Genomic DNA, 19,597 nt, shown 5'->3' with positions numbered 1-19,597 from the left:
GACCTTGTTCTTGGGAATATTATGGAAGTTTCTGGTCGGTTGATTTTGCAGTGCCTTAAGGCAAACTGGTTTAGTTGCTTATTTAAACCTGAAAAGCTGAAAGTTGACTCTTCTGGTTAATTAAATAGTGAGACGTAAAGTTCCTGCTGATAAGAGGATGATTGAGATGCTAAGCAATCAAGTGCGTGTTGGTCAAGCTATTCTTCAGATATTCCTGTTGGTTTTTTTTTTTTTTTTGTAAAAAACCAATTCTTGAAAAAAGAAATTGGAAAGACCTCTCTCTCTACTATAGGATTTTGCTTGGTTATATTTTGGTAAGGGTAGATTAGTGTGCAGGTGGAACAGGTTAGTCGATTTATAAGGGGCCCATTGCTTGACTCCTTTAATGGTTGGTTACCTTGCCATTTTAAAAAAGAAATTTGGCTAACTTTTTTAAAATCCTTGTTATCTTAAAAGGCCATTTTGGCTGGATGGGTTGGTTTATTTAATTAAATATTTCATTATATAATATGTATTACCACTATTGAATTTATGTACTCTTGATTATCAATAAGCACATGAATTTGTTTGGAATAAGTGTTTATTACTAAAGTGTAATCTAGAAATTGATTTGTCTCTCTCATTTCTCTTTGTTTATAGGTAACATCATGTATTATTTTGCCTATCTAACTAACTAATGTAACTTACTATTTATTTGTTTGCAACATCGTGTTTTATTTTGTCTATCATGTGGCAAAGGGATATTTCTTGTGTGGAGAGGTTTGATTAATAAAGTGGGTTTTGATCGAAAAATGGTGTGATTTTTTGCTCATATTCTTTAGTTTGTAATTCTAGTTACCATATTTTATTTGTTAATTCTAATTACCTATTTATCAAGGTGAGAAATGTTTGCACATTTTGAAATGTGATCCTTATCGACATTATTTGCATTGAACAGGCAAATACTTATTTTTCCAAAGGAGAATAAAGATGTTGCCTCCCAGATGGAGTAAATTTACCATGTTTAGCTTGACTAGTGTTAATCAAATCAATATTCAATACTCTACCAAAAAAGGTAATTTATTTGTCAAGTTTAGGGACTGAGCAATTTGAACAATTGTCATGGATTGCTTGATGTTTCAATTTCTTGAATTTCTTTTCTAAATTTAACATGCCGTTCGCTTTAGGTTATTAATAAAATGGTTTTTTTTTTGTGATTCTGCTTTTTTTATTTATTGATTTTTAGTTAATGCACTTATATTAGGTGTGTTTCAATTAGGGAGAACATCCACATTAGTCTATGCTTTGGAAGCCTAGCAAACTAGAGGAACATCCTTTTTGCCAATTAGCTATGCATATTCTGCTTTGGTAATTTAGTTATCAAATTAAAAGCAGAGGTATCCATGTTAACATCTTATCATGTGTTTATGTATGTTGTATCATTAAATATGACTACATATTGGAATATATTTGAATGTGCGTGTCATTTATTTTGTTTGTTCTCTGTGAACTATATTTAATAGTTCATCAATCTAAAAGAAAATGAAAAAATATAGAATCTCCGAACGTATGTGTCGAAAATTATTTTGAATGATTAAAATAATAATTTAAATTATAAAATCTTAAATTAAATAATTATTTTATAATAAATTTATTAAAAAATATATTAATATTTTAATGTTTGGAATGTGATTCGGAATACGATTTTGGAACGTATATCATTGCTTAGAGAAAATATGTTTGATTGGAAAATATGGATTATTTACTTAAATTTTCCCTTGTATTTGTGTATGTGTGTGCTTTGTTTGTCTCTTTGCTTTTTTAATTTATCTTTGTCTCTGTTTATCTTTATTTGTCTATTTGTGTCTGTGTTTGTATTTGTGTCTCAGTTCGTGTCTTTATTTTTGCGTGTTTTTTAATCTCTAACTCCCTCTATGTGGATGTGTGTGATTTTATTTGTGTGTTTTGGTAAATACTTTAATGTTGTTTCATTTATTTTTATCTACTCTTTAAATAGCTCTAAGGATTTGTTTTTAATTTATTTTTTGTACATTATAAGATCAAAGAGATCTAAATTCTAATAGGATATAAATCAAGTTTGTTTTGTTCAACAATTTGAATGATATTCCATTGTTTATTACAAAATAAAATTTGCAATTGTATATTGCATGTGTAAGTATACTTAGTTATGTTATTAATCACATATACAAATTTTCAATTTTGCAAACTTCAATATTGAGTTGTCTAGACCGGCCAAGGTTTGTATGTTAGAAACAATGCCTCGTCTTCCGTTAGATATCTTCCCTCTTTTTTTCCTTTTTTACTCTCTCTGCCATTCAGATTCACTGCTTTTCAATTTCTTATTGTTTTCTTTCTGATTGTTGTTATATTTCTTCCTGATTCTTGTTTATCTTTGCTACTCGCTAGGGTTTTTCTCTTTGTTCCTCGTTCCGGTGACTTTGTGCGGATGAAAGCTAGAAACCAAAGTGATGTTATGCGTTTCTTTGCTTTTCAGTTTCTTGCTGATTCTTGCTTGTCTTTATTACTCGCCAGGGTTTTTTTTAAAACCCTTTTTTCTAGGGATCTCATCCTCATCTGTGTTGTATTTCTTCTGTTTTCTTCTTTTATTGAAAAAAATTAATTAATTTTGTATAATGCAGTATCACAGCATCAGTTCAATGATTGGGGTTTCACTAATTTCATGTCTCCACTTGCTGACTTATATGATCCTGCTAGAAGTTTTCTGGTGAGTGATAGAAGTGTAATTGAGGCTGATTTTGATGTACATAAGCTTCTTGATTACTGCTCACATCACTAAAAAAAGGAAACTGGTTGTTTTGAACTGAAAACCAAGGAGCTACTTGTTACATGAATTCTGTTCTTCAGACACTGCATAACATTCCTTATCTTAGAAAGATAGCCAAATTTTAATGTTCAAGCCTTTGTTTCTATGAAGGGAAGCACCTTATATGAATTATTGTTACAGACTATGTACCATATGCGTGTATGACTGAGAGTGACATGACATACCATCAGGGAGCATTCCTTTGGCATTGTGGAGTTTTATTCTACAAGCTGCAGCATAGTGACACTTTCATCATTCCTTATCTGTAGCATGGTCTCCCTGGTTTCAATTCTATGCCATCAGCCTTGAAAATGTTGACTAAGCATGAATATGCTTCTTACTGGAACCATTAATTGCAGGATCAATTTATAAAGGTGAGCTTTAGCAAGTTTCTCACATGTATTTTCCATTTATCTTTGTCCATCACCATCTTTTAGGTAACTTGGATGTTGAAAAATTACTGTAGGGTTTTTGAAATATTCTTCATACCATTGATCTGAATACAATATTATACAAGAATTGTTTTCGTTTCAAAATAGGGAACAAACAAATGCTAATAAGTTATACACACTAAATTGAGATGTGAACGACCAATCCGGACACAGAAAAAAAACTTAGCTAAAATAGGTAAAATATAAATACATTACGTAGGGTAAGATAGCCAATTCATCCAACATATGAAATTTATTAAATATTTGTACTATTGGTTATTTTGTTGGTATTGGGTTGTGTATTTGCTTCACACTTTGAGCTTCATGCTTTGCAAATACATGTTTTGGAATTTTCTCGAGATCGGAAAATGATGAGTGCTCTTTGCAGCTGAAATCGGACGCAGGTTTTTTCCTCAAAGAGTGCCCCATTAAGTATAATTTCTAGATATATAACCATTCTGTGCAATGATGATGGTTCCATTGTGCCACTTACAACTGATATTTGAGCAGAGCTGGACTCAAGGTTCCAAAATCCAAAGGTTTGCTTTTTATTATTTATAATCTTATCTGCATATACATATTCCATAATTTGCTTTCAATAATTTACCTTCCTTTTTGCTTCTTATTCAAATTAGGCAAAAAATAAATTGAGAAAAACTGAGAAAAGTTGCATGACTCATGTGCTTGCTCTGCAAGTGCATAGTTCCCATCTTTAATATCACTATCAGTGCAAGGGTCATCAAGTGTTTGTTGCATACCTAATGCCATACCTGCTTGCTGCTAGGCTTCTAAAAATAATGATAAATGAAATTATACAAAAAAAAAAAATTCACTGTGACGGCCTAGATGCCAACCGTACAGCCTCTGGCCACTTGATGCCCTTGCCAACCATATAACTGCCCTTTTGTCAAGTGCAATTAGTTTATCCCCTTCTCTGAAAACAATCGATTTAAGCATTGATATTAGATTTAAGTAAATAATTTTAACCATTCACATATGATTTATGAGAATTAACTCTTTCAATAGATACACTATTGTATAAATAATCTTAAATATGATAGCTTTGAGATTGTCGCCATCAATAAATAATTATCGTTCATTTTTTATTTTCATTTTTGTTGTAGTGATGCAATATGATACCTTTGAGATTGTCGTGGTCAAGATCAGAAGACTTCGTGTATTGCTATTTGTTAAGGATTTTCCTAATTTCCTCTGGCTCAGGGCCATCTTACAAACACTTTGTGTCTATTCAAGTTGCATTTGGGAATTTATTTTTATGATTACTACAGAATAACTGAGTTATTTTGATTGACTCCAACTACTTATGAGGTTTTTATACTACTGAAAACTTTGCTATTTTATGATGCTTAAGCATTCTCTCACATGTTGCAGGAGAGATGTACAGCCCCTGGCCATTTCCTGCCCTTGCCAACCATACTACTGCCCTTTTCTCAAGTGCTATTTGTTTATCCCTTATTCTGAAAACAATTAATTAAAACATCAATATTAGATTTAATAAATAATTTTAACCATTACATATGGTTTATGAAAATTAACTCCTTATGTATAAATAATCTTAAACATGACCTTTCAGATTGTTGCCATCAATAAAAAAATTATCATTCATTTATAATATAAATTATTTATAATAAATTTTAAAAATATTTTTTATATGTAAATATTTATTATTTATAAATTAGAATTACATAAAATAAATATTTATATTTATATTTATATTAGAATAAACAAAATTATAATAATAAAAAGAATTTTAATATTTAAAGCTTAAAGGTATTGTTTGGTTAAGTTGTAATTTTTGTTACCAATTTTTTAACAAAATATTTAATAGTGTTAACTTACTAATAAATACAAGAAATTGTTTGACAAAATAAGTCTATTTATACCTTTTCTCTTCCATCGAAGGATTTCACAATCCGTTCCACCCCGGGAGTTTATTTCTCACTCGTTTTTCAGTTGTTTGCCTTCTTTACTCACTAGAATTCTAAGCGTTCTGTAGTGTGTCGCGCCTCTTTTGTCTGCTTCTTCTCTCTTTGACAAGAAATACTCTTAACAAAACAAAGTGAAATCTTTTAAACTTGTTATACAAAAGTTATATTTTGAAAATTTAGAGGATAAAAAATTAAAAATAAACTGAAATAGGATATTTAAATTCTAATTTAGTTTTTATTTTATTTTTTAAAAAATAAATTATTAGGAACATCATAAAAATATCTTATTTTTATTCCTCTTAATGAACATTTATTAATTTTTATAAAGTTTGAGAATTTAATTAAAAAAAATATTTGTATTCTTTTTAAATAGCAATTATTAATATAATTTCACCAAATAATCCAGATTAGAATAAAGAAAGTTATAAGAATAAAAATATTTTAATATTTAAAACTTTGAATAGATGGTTACTTAAGTTGCAATTTTTACCAAATTTTATGAACAAAACATTTAATAGTGTTAAATTACTAATAATCAAAAGAAATTCTTCAACAAAACAAGTCTTTTACGTTTTCCCTTTTGCATTTTCCTTGATCACCGTCTCCAACTCTTCTTTCTCTATTTATAATTGTTTCATGTGTGTCTTCTGCTTTCACATCATTTGTTCAGGTTTTGATACTATCAAGAGTCTCTATTTCTTCAACTTTCTCTATTTATAATTGTTTCATGTGTGTCTATGTGTGTCTTCTGCTTTCACATCATTTGTTCAGGTTTTGACACTATCAAGAGTCTCTCTATTTCTTCAATAGCAACTGTACGCATGAATGTCTCCTCTTCCGATAAATGTCATCATTCTACTTTTCCATTTGTTTCGTCTCTACAAGTTAGATTCTGCTTTGCAATTTCTTGTTATTATTGTTTCATTTTTTGTTTATTTTCTTGTTTGTTTTGGTCAATCACCAGGTTTTTTCTTTATATGTTTTGATGTTCATTTTGTGTGGTGCAGCAGCAGGTATAAATGGATGTTACAGTTCCTTGTTCCGGTGACCTTGTGCCGATAGGAGGTAGATATTATATGATGGGTTGTTAATGGTGAGTAATCGGTGAGTGTGTGGAGTGATGTAAACAAATGTCTTTGTTTTAATTGATTTTTTTTTTAATTTTACAAGTGATAATTGTGATCTGTGACTATGTTTGGGATGAGTGTTATTTTCAAATTTTTTTATTTGCTAAAGATTTAGGAAGCAATGACATAATATGATGAATAATTCTGTTATATCAATGCTGGCCATGTACTTCTTTTAGTTAGCTATATTCTTCTAGCTGTATTATATCCTATTTGTGTTCCTATTGGTATCAGTAATACCAAAAAACTAGCACATTCATAGGATTTCTTGTACACAACCAAATAAATTAATAAAGCATCATGTATCAGGTAAAACATTTTTCCCCATTTTACTCAAATATATGAAGCGACCATTTTAATGCACCACACACACCAGTCATAGACCAACTAAAAAATGTTAAACGGCCTATCATAACATATATTCAAACTAATCATACTCACAATAGCTGAAATGTTAAAAAATAGTATAGTAATTACAATGTCTTGCCTTGCAAGGAGTTTTTGTGAGCACTGTGTCTGTCAATCTTCAATCTTCTTTGCGTCCTAGCTGGAGGTAAAAGTTCATCCTGAAGATGTGGAAACATCCTTCCTTGATTTCTCACCCATGTATCACTACAGCCTTTGATGGATTCTATATTTAATTCCAAGTCATCTTTCCTGCCTACTTTTTTCAAGAAAACAAAAAAACAAAATGAATAGTTTATTGATCTTTTATAATAAAAAAATTTAAATTAGTAGAGAAATAAAATAAATAATTTTTTATTAGTCAATTATTGTCCCAGACTATAAACCACAAGTGTAAATGAAAAGATCATGATTGCATATTGCAGAATTGAAAAAATGGATTCTATATTTAATTCCAAGTCATCTTTCCTGCCTACTTTTTTCAAGAAAACAAAAAAACAAAATGAATAGTTTATTGATCTTTTATAATAACAAAATTTAAATTAGTATAGAAATAAAATAAATCATTTTTTATTAGTTTATTATTGTCCCAGACTATAAACCACAAGTATAAATGAAAAGATCATGATTGCATATTGCAGAATTGAAAAAATTACTTAATACAGCATTATCACATTTAATATTTAAGATTCTCATAAGCCTCTAACCAAATACTATGCAAGTGTTATCTTGTGCTCTATTCTAAATACTATGTAAGTGTTATCTTATGCTCTATTCCCCTCTCAAGTTTAATGATGATATGATGATATTGTTAGGTCTATTAAGTTATATTTATCTTTTCAAATAAATTCCTTTGGACATGAGAAATATTCAATAAGTTACATATATAATTTATTTGTTTGTGTAATTTGTATATTCATACACACAAATGTGTATATATATATATATATATATATATATATATACAATTATCATTTTCCTTGATATAAAGTATAAACAATCACATTTATTTAAATTATAATCCCTTCACTAAAGTTGGAAAAAAAATATCATTTGCTAATCATTAATTACTAATAGTAATATTACCAACACACTACTCTCTTCGATTGCACACCTAAAAAGTATCTTTGGTTTAAACTTACTAAACAATAAAGTACTGTATAATCAGGTACAGTTTTTTCTTTTAGCCTTTTTGAAAAGAAGTATGTTGTATGTGTTTTTATGATGTGTAATATATTTTACTTTTTATTTTCAGATTTAGTTCAGGTTATTTTTTGTGCAAACCTTGGATAAATAGTTGAAGAATAATTCAATACATTAAGTATTTTTAATTGTAATTCAGACATTGTCCAGAAGTCAGTTATCTTTATTATCTTTTATTCATGGAAAATAAAAATAGGTATTCTTCTATTTACAAACAAAAATTAATTTTAAATTTGATTTTATAGAATTTCCATCAACCTACCTAAAGTATGTTTTTATCCCTAAATAAAATAAACGAATCAAAAACAACTTTTTATCCTTTTAATTATTTTTTTTGAAGTTTTTATTTTTTGTTAAAAACGATGACAATGTAAAAGATTATATGTTGTGCTAAAGTATAAATCGAAAATAAAAATATTGAATAGAATCATAACATAATCAATTTAAAAAAAATAAAGTGAAACTTTCTAAATTGAAACGTCAAAGTTATATTTTTAAATTTTAGAAAATAAAAAAAAAATAAAAATAAAATATTCAAATTCCAATTAAATTTGAATTTGAATTTTAATAAATTGAAATATTAAGAGCATCATTAAAATATTTTATTTTTATTCAAGTTAAAGAATACTTATTAATTTTAAAAATTTGAGACTTAAAATATAAATAAATAAAATAATTTAATATTTTTCAAGAAAACACTAATAAAATTTCACCAAATAATTCATATTAGAATAAGTAAAATTATAAAAATAAATATTAATATTTTAATATTTATACAGGGACATTACATTTTTATTTAAAAAAAAATACTTTTTTATTCCGCTTTCCGTCCCTTTGCTCTTTATATATAAATGTTGTCACCTCTTCTCACTCTTCATTCGTTTTCCTTGTCAAGAGAGTCACTCTCTTCTCTCACTCTTCATTCGTTTCCAATGTCACGAGTCTCTCTTGAGTCTCTGTTTCGAAGAGTTTCTGTTTCTTTGATAGCACTGCCACACGTTGGTTAGATGTGAAGACTCATCTTTTCATTTTCTTCTGCAATTCAGACTGCTTTTAAAAGTCTTTGTTTCGAAGAGTCTTTGTTATTTGTGAGTTTTTCTTTGATTGTTGTTCTTTTTGTGTGGTGCAGCAACCCGTGGATATGCTTTTCTTTGATTTTTGTTACTCGTCAGAGTTTCTGGGTTCTCTTCAGTTGCATCCTCTGTTCTCCGCTTCTTCAAGAACGGAATAACTACAGAAGTTGAAGAACACGCACAAATAAAAGTATAACCTCTCTTATGCAAGGTAAACACTTGTGTCTCTGGGACCCTTGTGGTCATTTTCTCCTTGCACTACCAAGGCTGCCATAGGAAAGTCAAGAAAACATTGTTCAACAATTCAATGCTGCACTCCTTCTTGATTGAAATTGAAAAGCTATTCGATGTTTCGATAGTTGTAATTGTTTTCTTTCCTCAAAACTCAAGAAAAGACGTTCTTGTTGAAATTCTTGAATGTGTATTTTATTTTTTTCTTTGTTCAGTTGCATTTTAACCACATTTAGAAATTACATTCTTTCTAACTTTTGTGTAATTGGTAAATCATATTTTGATTTTTTTCTTTATATTTTTATTATTTTGTTGTTGAAGTAGTTCCTTTTAGAGAAGTGGCTTTTATCTTCTGTGTTTTTTCCCATTATTTCAATCGGATGCAAGAATCCGAAAATCTATTTGTCATATGGAACAGACGCGAGAAGAAGCAGTGGCATTACAAGTCACCATCGTATAAGACTGCCTAAGGTTTTGCTCATTTGTCCTTGTCTGATTTAGGGTTGTCTCTATGTTTGTCCTTATTTGTGTATGTGTGCTTTATTTGTCACTTTGTTTTTGTGTCTGTTTGTGTCTTTATCTATCTGTGCTTGCATCTCTCTCACTCCCTCTGCGTGGGTGTTTCTGTGACTTTTGTGGGAGTTTGCTTGTGCGTGTGGTTTGTGGGAGTTTGCTGGTGCGTGTGGTCATGCCTCTATGTCTATAAATGCATTTGTGTTTATGTTTGTGGGTGCTACTATATAATTTAATTTCGAGAAAGGGATGTTTTGCTGTTATTAAATGTTAATGACCCTTAGCTGAATTAGAATGTTTGAGTCGATCCTTGATCAATTTTTACTTAGATGGTACGATATAGTTGCCCCTAAATTTGACTAACAAATGAATTTTTTAAGCATTGGAAAATGTGATGTTTTTGTCTAGTTGTTGTTTGTTCAAGAATGCCCCAACTTGTTGAACGAAAATTGGGTATATAAATTCTAGTTACCTGATTCAATTTGGGTGTCACTATGACATGTATTTTGAAAAAGAGATGTTATGCTATTTTTTAGCCTTATTGAACCTAAATGGAATCTTTATGTTATAGATGTCTTTGATTGACCTTGACCATGAAAAGTTCAAATTGTGGGGGCCACTATCATTGAAAACTTGATATCTTTTGTATTCTTGCACACAGTTTTTCTTTTTGATTATTTTTAAAGTATTGGAGTTATGCTCTATCTTTGCCTGTGTTTATGTATCACAATTAAATTTTTGGATTTGATGCTCACATTAAAGTTTCTGCTAAACATTTTGTGCATTTTGTGCTCTTATATCCTAATTGAATCTTTGCAAATGTGTACCTTTGTAAAGCAAGATGCAACTGGGAATGTAGTGATATATTTCAAGGTACCGATTAATATTTCTGCATAACATTGAACGAATTTCTCATTTGTTATGGCATCAGAGCTTGGGTTGTCTACTTGATGGTGTGGATGAAATACTATTTGTCTCGATGGGGTTGACATAGGAATAGGATTGAGTCCCTTATTGACCTTTTATAATTCTGGCTTCAAGGAGTGGTTTAATATCCTTTGGGTTCCCTCTTTGGTTTGTGGTTGTTTTTAAATTGAAAAAAATTGTACAATATTCCACGAATTCAAAGTGGTATGCTTTTATTTTAGATAACTAATATTTTTCAACATTATCATGCACTAATCTGTCATGTAGTTCATTGGTCTACACTGAGCTTGATTTCATGTATAATTATCAGTTGATTCTGTTCCAAGTTAGGATGGGTTTTTAAAATCGAGACCCTGTATATTTTTAAAAAGGGATTTAAATTATATTTAAGTTCTTTATAACTCACTTTAGACGAGTTCTACATTGAACAAGTGAATCAAATGGTATACCATGGTCCATTTCTTTTTGACGTGATCTTCACATGTTGCCCCTTGATGAGAGTAGGAAGATAAATAAAATGAAGAGCATAGATAAGAAAAATGAAAAAGGAGGTGTAGGTAGTGATGGTGAAAAGAAAATACCTTTGGATTTTAGTATATGTTTTATTTTTCTTTCTTTCTTTGTAATTTTGTGTATCTTCTTTCTATATTGAATTTGTTGCCTGGTTGTTTATGGGTTCCATATTTGTCTTGAGGTTGAAGCTTTGGTCCTGTGAATAAGGAGGATTTCAATTTTGAACATTTCAGTAATCCACTCAGAAAATCTTTCGAAGTTGAACTTTCATTATTAGAAAGGGTGTTTGTAGTCATATATTAAAGTGCCAAAAAGAATTTTGAAGACACATACTCTTGTTTTGAAGGGGTTTCTTTCTTTCTTCTAGTATCAGGTTTTGTGTTTGTTGCTGTAGTATTATTATAAATAGTAGTGAAATAGGTTACTTAAGTTGCATGCTTATCTTCATGTATGTCACATTTCTCGAAAAAAGAAACTAATATTATCGGACTAAAAAGTCAAGGAGTTGTTCAATGACATTATCACAATCCTTATTTTAGAATACAACTTTTTAACAAAATCATTATAAAATAACTGCTTTTTTTTTTAAATGCATATTGTATAATTAATGTTGGCTTTTTTTCTCTGTTTATAATTTGATATTAGGTAAACTAGATAAGACCAGGCATAAATGTTTTTTATTTTTAATTTTTAATTTAAGGAAGAGGCAAGCTTATTTATAATCTCACTCACTCCAATCTTATTTATATTTTTTTGGCTTTATTTTTCTGCCTCACTGAGTGCCTGTCTCCCCCTCTCACTTCTGTTCAAATTCGTTTGTTTGTTTTTTTTTTTTTTTTTCTTTTCTATGTAATCTGAAATTTCTTTATTTCTCCACACCCAATGCCTCTTATGCTTTATGTGTTTCTTTTCTTTTTTTTTGTCTCTTCAATTCAAGGACGATTGTGGAATGCTTTTGCTTCTCTGATTTTGAATTGAACTCGATTCTTTTTTCAATATCTCTCATTCTACTTTTCTTCTGTTTGGAGTGCATTGAGACTGGACTGCTTTGCTGTCCTTATTTCTATTTTTGATTCATCTGTCTATGTTCCGGTTCTTTCTTGAACTTGCATTTTCTTGTTTTCAAGACCGGGTATTTTTCTTTTTTTTTTTTTAATGTATTTTATAGGGATATTGATTGCATATAAGAAAAAAGATGATTGGTTATATGTGACATAGGTTAATATCAACCGGATCACTAATGTTTTGGGTGCATTTGTGTGCTCATTATTTCACTTTCAGGAGTGCTGTTTGGTGGTTAACCAGATTGACTCTGGAGCCCTCCCGGTACAAAAACGCAAAAGAAAACAATAAGTGGATAAAATGATTTTTAGAGATAAAAATGAAAAGAAGAATGATGGAAAGGATACAAATGTGTTGTATGAATAGTTCTTTTAATTCTCTTTGAATCGTGGATTTTTTACTTTCTTAGCATGATGTGTATTGCCTAAACAATGATCATGTTTATATAACATTTCAGGTGGTGGGACTTGGGTATGATTTTGCATCTCGACAAGAAGTACAATAAATGCAATTAAATATAAAATAACTTTTGATAAAATAACTTTTGATATCTCAAAGATTGGGTAATGTTAAGCTTTTGTTATTATTCTTTGTTAATTAGTGTGTTGATCATGATTTTATAGAATATGTAGTTATCGTATTTTTGTTAAATATAATTTTTTTAAAACATTAGCATTGGTTAAAATATTATTTCTTTTTTAAAATGAATTTATCTTTTTTGTTGATCAAGATGTTCTTGAAAAACACCTTTAATTTAAATTAAACAATAAAATATTGTATATTTTAATTTCACTTTTTCGAAAAGTTGTATGTGTTTTGATGATGTGCAATATATTCTATTTTTTATTTTCATATTTAGTTCCAATTGTTTCATATGCAAACCTTAAATAATTAGTTGAAGAATAATTTAATACATCTTACATTAAGTATTTTTTATTTAGTGATAAAATAAAAAGAAAAAAAAAATAACTATTTGTCGTTTTGTTTTTAATTAATTTTGTGAAGTTTATTTTAAAAAATGATAATATAAAAGATTATATATTGTACTAAATTATAAATAAAAAATGAGAATATTGAATAGAATATAACATAACCAATTTAACAAAACTAAGTGAAATCTTTTCAAAGTTATATTTTTAATATTTAGAGGATAAAAAATCAAAAATTAAAATGAAAGATTCAAATTCTAATTAAGTTTTTATTTTATTTTTAAAAATTAAAATATTAGGAACATCATAAAAATATTTTATTATTATCCATGTTAGTGAACATTTATTAATTTTAAAACATTTGAGAAACAAAATATAAATAAATAAATATTTTAATATTTAAAATAAAATTTATTAACAAATATCACCAAATAGTTCATTTAGAATAAATAAAATTATAAAAATATATTTTTTTAATATTTTAATGTCTATGCAAAGACATTACTTTTTTATTTTAAAAAATATTTCTTTATTCTGCATGGCATGTCTTATTTATATACATACATTTTCTCTCTTTCACGGAACGATTTCTCCACCTCGTCGCGTGACCGTTTCTTCTGTCTCTATATAAATGTTGCGTCATTCTATTTTCTTACCGTAAATGCAACTCCCTTCTCTCATTTCCACTGTCAAGAGTCACTCTCTTCTCTCACTCTTCATTCGTTTCCAGTGTCTGGAGTCTCTCTGTTTCTTAGATAGCACTGCCACACGCCAATGACTCATCTTCGGTTAGATGTCTAGACTCTTTTTTCTCTTTTCTTCTTTTTCTGCGATTCAGACTCTGCTTTTGATTCCCGTGTCTGTGTTCTGGTTCTTTCTTGAACTTGCGTGTTCTTGTTTTCAAGACCGGCTGGTTCTTTCTTGAACTTGCGTGTTCTTGTTTTCAAGATTGGGTATTTTTTTTTTTTTAATGTATTTAATAGGGATATTGATTGCATTTAAGAAAAAAGATGATGTGGTCATATGTGACATAGGTTAGTATCAACTCGATCACTAATGTTTTGTGTGCCTATTATTTCACTTTCAAGAGTGCTGTTTGGTGGTAAACTGGATTCACTCTTGAACCCTCTCCAATACCAAACAAAAAAAAAAAAAAAAGCAAAAGAAAACAAAAAGTGGATATAGGGTTTTTAGATGATAGATGTATAATTGAGGTTGATGTTGCTCTATGTCACATTTCTCGAAAACAGAAACTGATATTGTCGGACTGAAAAGTCAAGGAATTGTCTGCTTTTAGGTTGTGTCTTTATCTATTTGTGCTTGTATCTTTTTCACTCTCTGCGTGGGTGTTTCTGTGACTTTTGTGCGTGTTTGCGTGTGTGGTCATGCCTCTATGTCTATATATGCGTTTCTGTTTATGTTTGTGGGTGCTACTATAAAATTGAATTTTGAGATAGGGATGTTTCGCTATTATTAATTGTTAATGACCCTTAGCTGAATTAGAATGTTTGAGTTGATCCATGATCATTTTTAGTTAGATGGTACAATATAGTTGCCCCCAAATTCGACTAACAAATGAATTTTTTTAAGCATGAGAAAATGGAATGTTTTTGTCTAGTTGTTGTTTGTTCAAGAATACTCAAACGTGTTGAACAGAAATATGGTATATAAATTCTAGATACCTTATTAAATTTGGATGTCACTATGAGATGAATTTTGAAAAAGAGATGTTATGCCATTTTTTTTAGGGTTATTGAACCTAAATGGAGTCTATATGCTATAGATGTCGTCGATTGACCTTGACCATGAAAAGTTAAAATTGTGGGGGTCACTGTCACTATCAGTGAAAACTTGATATCTTTTGTATTCTTGCACACATTTTTTCTTTTCTGATTATTTTTAAAGTATGTGAGTTATGCTCTATCTCTACCTGTGTTTGTGCATCACAATAATATTTTTGGATTTAATGTTCACATTAAAGTTTCTGCTCAACGTTTTCTGCATCTTCTTTTTTTGAATTTATGGGAGCAGTGATGCATTGGTGGCAGAGGAGGTTGATGGAAAATATCTGTAGTTGATATATTCATACAAGATGGAGAACTTTTCTCCTATATCCATATTGAATCTTTGCAAAAGTGTACCTTTATAAAGTAAGGTGCAACTGGGAATGGAGTGATATATTTTTATGTATCAACTAATATTACGGCGTAACTTGTTTTAATTAATCTAACTGATTTCTCATATGTGGCATCAGAGCTTGGCTTGTTCACTCGATGTTGTGGATGAAACACAATTTATCTCGATGGCGTTGACACAGGATTGAGTCCTTTATTGGCCTTTTATAATATTGGCTTGAAGGAGTGGTTTAATATCCTTTGGGATGCCTACTTGGTTTGAAGTTTTTTTCAAGCTGAAAAATGCTAAAAATTTGTACAATATTCCATGCAAATCAAAGTGGCAAGCTTTTATTTTATAAAACTAATACTTTTCAACATTATCATGGACTAATCTGTCATGTAGTTCATTGGTCTACACTCAGCATGATTTCATGTTTAACTATCAGTTGATTCTGTTCCAAGTTCGGATGGGTTTTTAAAATCGAGACCCTGTATATTTTTAAAGAGGGATTTAAATTATATTTCAGTTCTTTATAACTTACTTTAGACGAGTTCTACATTGAACAAGTGAATCAAATGGTATACCGTGGTCCATTTCTTTTTGACGTGATCTTCACATGTTGCCCCTTGATGAGAGTAGGAAGATAAATAAAATGAAGAGCATAGATAAGAAAAACGAAAAAGGAGGTGTAGGTAGTGATGGTGAAAAGAAAATACCTTTGGGTTTTAGTATATGTTTTATTTTTCTTTCTTTCTTTGTAATTTTGTGTATCTTCTTTCTATATTGAATTTGTTGCCTGGTTGTTTATGGGTTCCATATTTGTCTTGAGGTTGAAGCTTTGGTCCTGTGAATAAGGAGGATTTCAATTTTGAACATTTCAGTAATCCACTCAGAAAATCTTTCAAAGTTGAACTCTCATTATTAGAAAGGGTGTATGTAGTCACAGATTAAAGTGCCAAAAAGAATTTTGAAGACATACTCTTGTTTTGAAGGGGTTTCTTTCTTTCTTCAAGTATCAGGTTTTGTGTTTGTTGCTGTAGTATTATTCTAAATAGTAGTGAAATAGGTTACTTAAGTTGCATGCTTATCTTCATGTAAAATTTCATTATCAATTTTGCTTGTGATATTATATATATATATATATATATATATATATATATATATATAATGATCCTAATTTGTTGTATATTTGTTGTTTAATTTTAGGTGATAGATCAATGCAATTGATCTAAAGAACAGGCACAAGCGAAAGCTTGAGACAGTGAGGTTGTTGCAACCAAGGTTATTTTAATGCTAAAATAATGTCCTTTTTTATTTTATTTTATTTGCATTTGTTATGCTCTTTTAAATCTCTAGCTAGTCTCATGATAGGGTTTATGTTGTAATTCAAAATAGTTAATATTGTTTTAGTTTATACTAATTTATTCCAAAGCCTCAATGGATCCAGACCTGCATTATGGGAGGAGGAACAACAACCTTGATGCTGTGCTCATGTAGTGTTTGAAAGCTTGTGTTGAGTTTTTTCGAAGAGGATTGTGATTGTGAAGGTAAAAGCCACTGCACCATTGCAGATTAGAATACACAAAGTTATAAGAATAAAAATAATCACAAGAAATTATAATTGTCTCCAACCCTTCTTTCTCTCTATTTATAATTGTTTCATGTGTGTCTGCTTTCACATCATTATTTCAGAGGTTTTATACTATTAAGAGTCTCACCATTTCTTCAATAGCAACTGCACGCATGAATGTCTCCTCTTCCGTTAAATGTCATCATTCTTCTTTTTCCTTTTCTTTTGTCTCTAGAATTTAGATTTTGCTTTGCAATTTCTTGTTTCATTTCTTTCTATTATTATTTCATTTTTTTATTTTCTTGTTTGTTTTGGTTACTCACCAGGGTTTAAATAAATGTCTTTGTTTTAATTGATTTTTCTTTTTTTAATTTTACAAGTGAGAATTGTGATTTGAGGCTATGTTTGGGATGAATGGTATTTACAAATTTATTTTATTTCCTAAAGATTTAGGAAGCAATGACATAATATGATATGGATAATTCTGTTATATCAATGTTGGGCATGTACTTTTAAATACCTGTGGAAATGGATATTACAGTTCCTCGCTCTGGTGACCTTGTGTCGATAGGAGGTGGAAATTAAATGATGTGTTGTTAATGGTTATATAATCGGTGAGTGTGTAGAGTGATGTAGACAAATGTCTTTATTTTAATTGATTTTTCTTTTTTATTTTTAAATTTTACAAGTGAGAATTGTGATTTGCGACTATGTTTGGGATGAGTGATATTTACAAATTTATTGTATTTGTGAAAGATTTAGGAAGCAATGACTTAATATGATATGGATAATTCTGTTATATCAATGCTGGCCATGTACTTTTAAATAGCTGTATTCTGCTAGTTGTATTATATCATATTCGTGTTCCTATTGGTATCTTTACTACCGAAAAACTGAACCAAATACATTAGTAAAAGCCTCATGCATCAGGTAAAACATTTTTCCCCATTTTACTCAAATTTATGAAGGGACCATTTTAATGCACCACACGCACCAATCATAGGCCAACTAAAAATGTTAAACAACCTATCATAACATATATTCAAACTAATACTCACAAGAGCTGAAATGTTAACAAATAGTATAGTAATTACAATGTCTTGCCTGACAAGGACTTTTAGTGAGCACTGTGTCTGTCAATCTTCTTTGCTTCCTAGGTGGAGGTAAAGGTTGATCCTCAAGATGTGGGCACATCCTTCCTTGATTTCTTACCCATGTATCATTACAACCTTCTTTGAAGGATTCTATCTTTAATTCCAAGTCATCTTCCCCACCTAGTTTTTAAAAGAAAACAAATAAACACAATGAATAACTTACTCATCTTTTATAATAACAAACTTTAAATAGTAGAGGAATAAAATAAATCAGTTTTTATTAGGCAATTACTGTCGTAGACTATAAACCACAAATATAAATGAGAAGATCAGGATTGCACATTGCAGAACGGAAAAAATGACTTATAAATGGAGTTACGCAGTTTTGATCTTCTGGCTCAAAGGCAAAAGAGCTCGTGGTCATTAATACAGCATTTTCACATTGAATATTTAAGATTCTCAAAGCCTGTAACGAAATGCTATGCAAGTGTTATCCTGTGGTCTATTCCAAATACTATGTAAGTGTTATCCTTTGCTCTATTCTCCTCTCAAGTTTAATGATGACATGATGATATCGTTAGGTGTATTAAGTTGTATTTATCTTTTCAAATAAAATTCTTTGGGCATGAGAAATTTCTAATAAGTTACATATATAATGTTATTTCCAAAGATGGCTATTATCCTATGGAATGAGGATGAGAAGTTTGTTGATCAAGATGTTCTTGAAAAACGTATTTAGTTTAAATTTTATAATAAAGTATTGTATGATCATGTATTATCTTTTGTTTTAACCGTTTTTTAAAAGAAGTTGAATGTGTTTTGATGATGTACAATATATTCTACTTTTTTTTTATTTTTAGATTTAGTTCAGATTGAATCCTATCTAAATCTCACATAAGTAGTTGAAGAATAATTTAAACAATTTACATCAAGCATTTATAATTGTATTTCAGACATTGAGGTCACTCTTTTTCATTTGTAATATTTTCATATTTTTCCATCGATTTTGGGTTGCTTTATCATCTTTTATTCATGGAAAATAAAAATAGGTATTCTTCTATTTACAAACGAAAATTAATTTTAAATTTGATTTTATACGATTTTCATGAACATAACTAAAACATGTTTTTAATTTTTTAATTTAGTGATAAAATAAAAAGAAACAAAAATAACTATTTGTCCTTTTTAATTAATTATTATTTATTTTTTTTAAAAAATGATAATATAAAAGATTATATATTGTGTTAAATTATAAATTGAAAATGAGAATATTGAATAGAAGTATAACATAAACAATTTAACAAAACTAAGTGAAATTTTTTTAATTGGTAGTTTCAAAGTTATATTTTTAAAATTTAGAGGATAAAAAATCAAAAATTAAAATGAAAGATTCAAATTCTAATTAAGTTTGTATTTTATTTTTAAAAATTAAAATATTAGGAATTCATAAAAATATTTTATTTTTATTCATGTTGATGAACATTTATTAATTTTAAAAATTTTGAGAATTAAAATATTACTAAATAAATATTTTAATATTTTCAAATAAAATTTATTAATAAAATTTCACCAAATAATTCATTTAGAATAAATAAAATTATAAAAATAAATATTTTAATGTTTTAATG

General features: G+C 28.9%; 2 protein-coding genes across 35 annotated transcripts in view; both read left to right on the top strand.

Annotated features, from left to right (window-relative positions):
• Positions 1-12,784, top strand: part of LOC114915825 (ATP-dependent DNA helicase Q-like SIM) — a 52,413-nt gene extending 39,629 nt beyond the window's left edge. For all 11 annotated transcript variants that reach the window (XR_014434813.1, XM_083077295.1, XM_083077305.1 and 8 more), the window contains 7 exons: positions 938-1,054; positions 2,640-2,725; positions 2,966-3,198; positions 3,644-3,794; positions 6,212-6,297; positions 9,069-9,223; positions 12,478-12,784. The gene's annotated coding sequence lies outside the window, so the exon portion shown is untranslated. The remainder of the gene's footprint in view (positions 1-937; positions 1,055-2,639; positions 2,726-2,965; positions 3,199-3,643; positions 3,795-6,211; positions 6,298-9,068; positions 9,224-12,477) is intronic.
• A 356-nt stretch (positions 12,785-13,140) lies between these two features.
• The window catches only part of LOC145959112 (uncharacterized), a 31,193-nt gene continuing 24,736 nt past the window's right edge, over positions 13,141-19,597 (top strand). For 14 of the 24 annotated variants that reach the window (XR_014434837.1, XR_014434835.1, XR_014434827.1 and 11 more), the window contains exon 1: positions 13,145-16,852. The gene's annotated coding sequence lies outside the window, so the exon portion shown is untranslated. Of the gene's footprint in view, positions 16,853-19,597 lie in introns of all 24 variants that reach the window. The other 10 variants (XR_014434832.1, XR_014434834.1, XR_014434828.1 and 7 more) reach the window with 10 other exon arrangements.

Source organism: Cajanus cajan, chromosome 6 (genome assembly GCF_000230855.2).
Source record: "Cajanus cajan strain Asha chromosome 6, NIPB_CcT2T_4, whole genome shotgun sequence".
Taxonomy (NCBI): Eukaryota; Viridiplantae; Streptophyta; class Magnoliopsida; order Fabales; family Fabaceae; genus Cajanus; species Cajanus cajan.
This window is presented reverse-complemented; position numbering and strand designations above follow the sequence as displayed.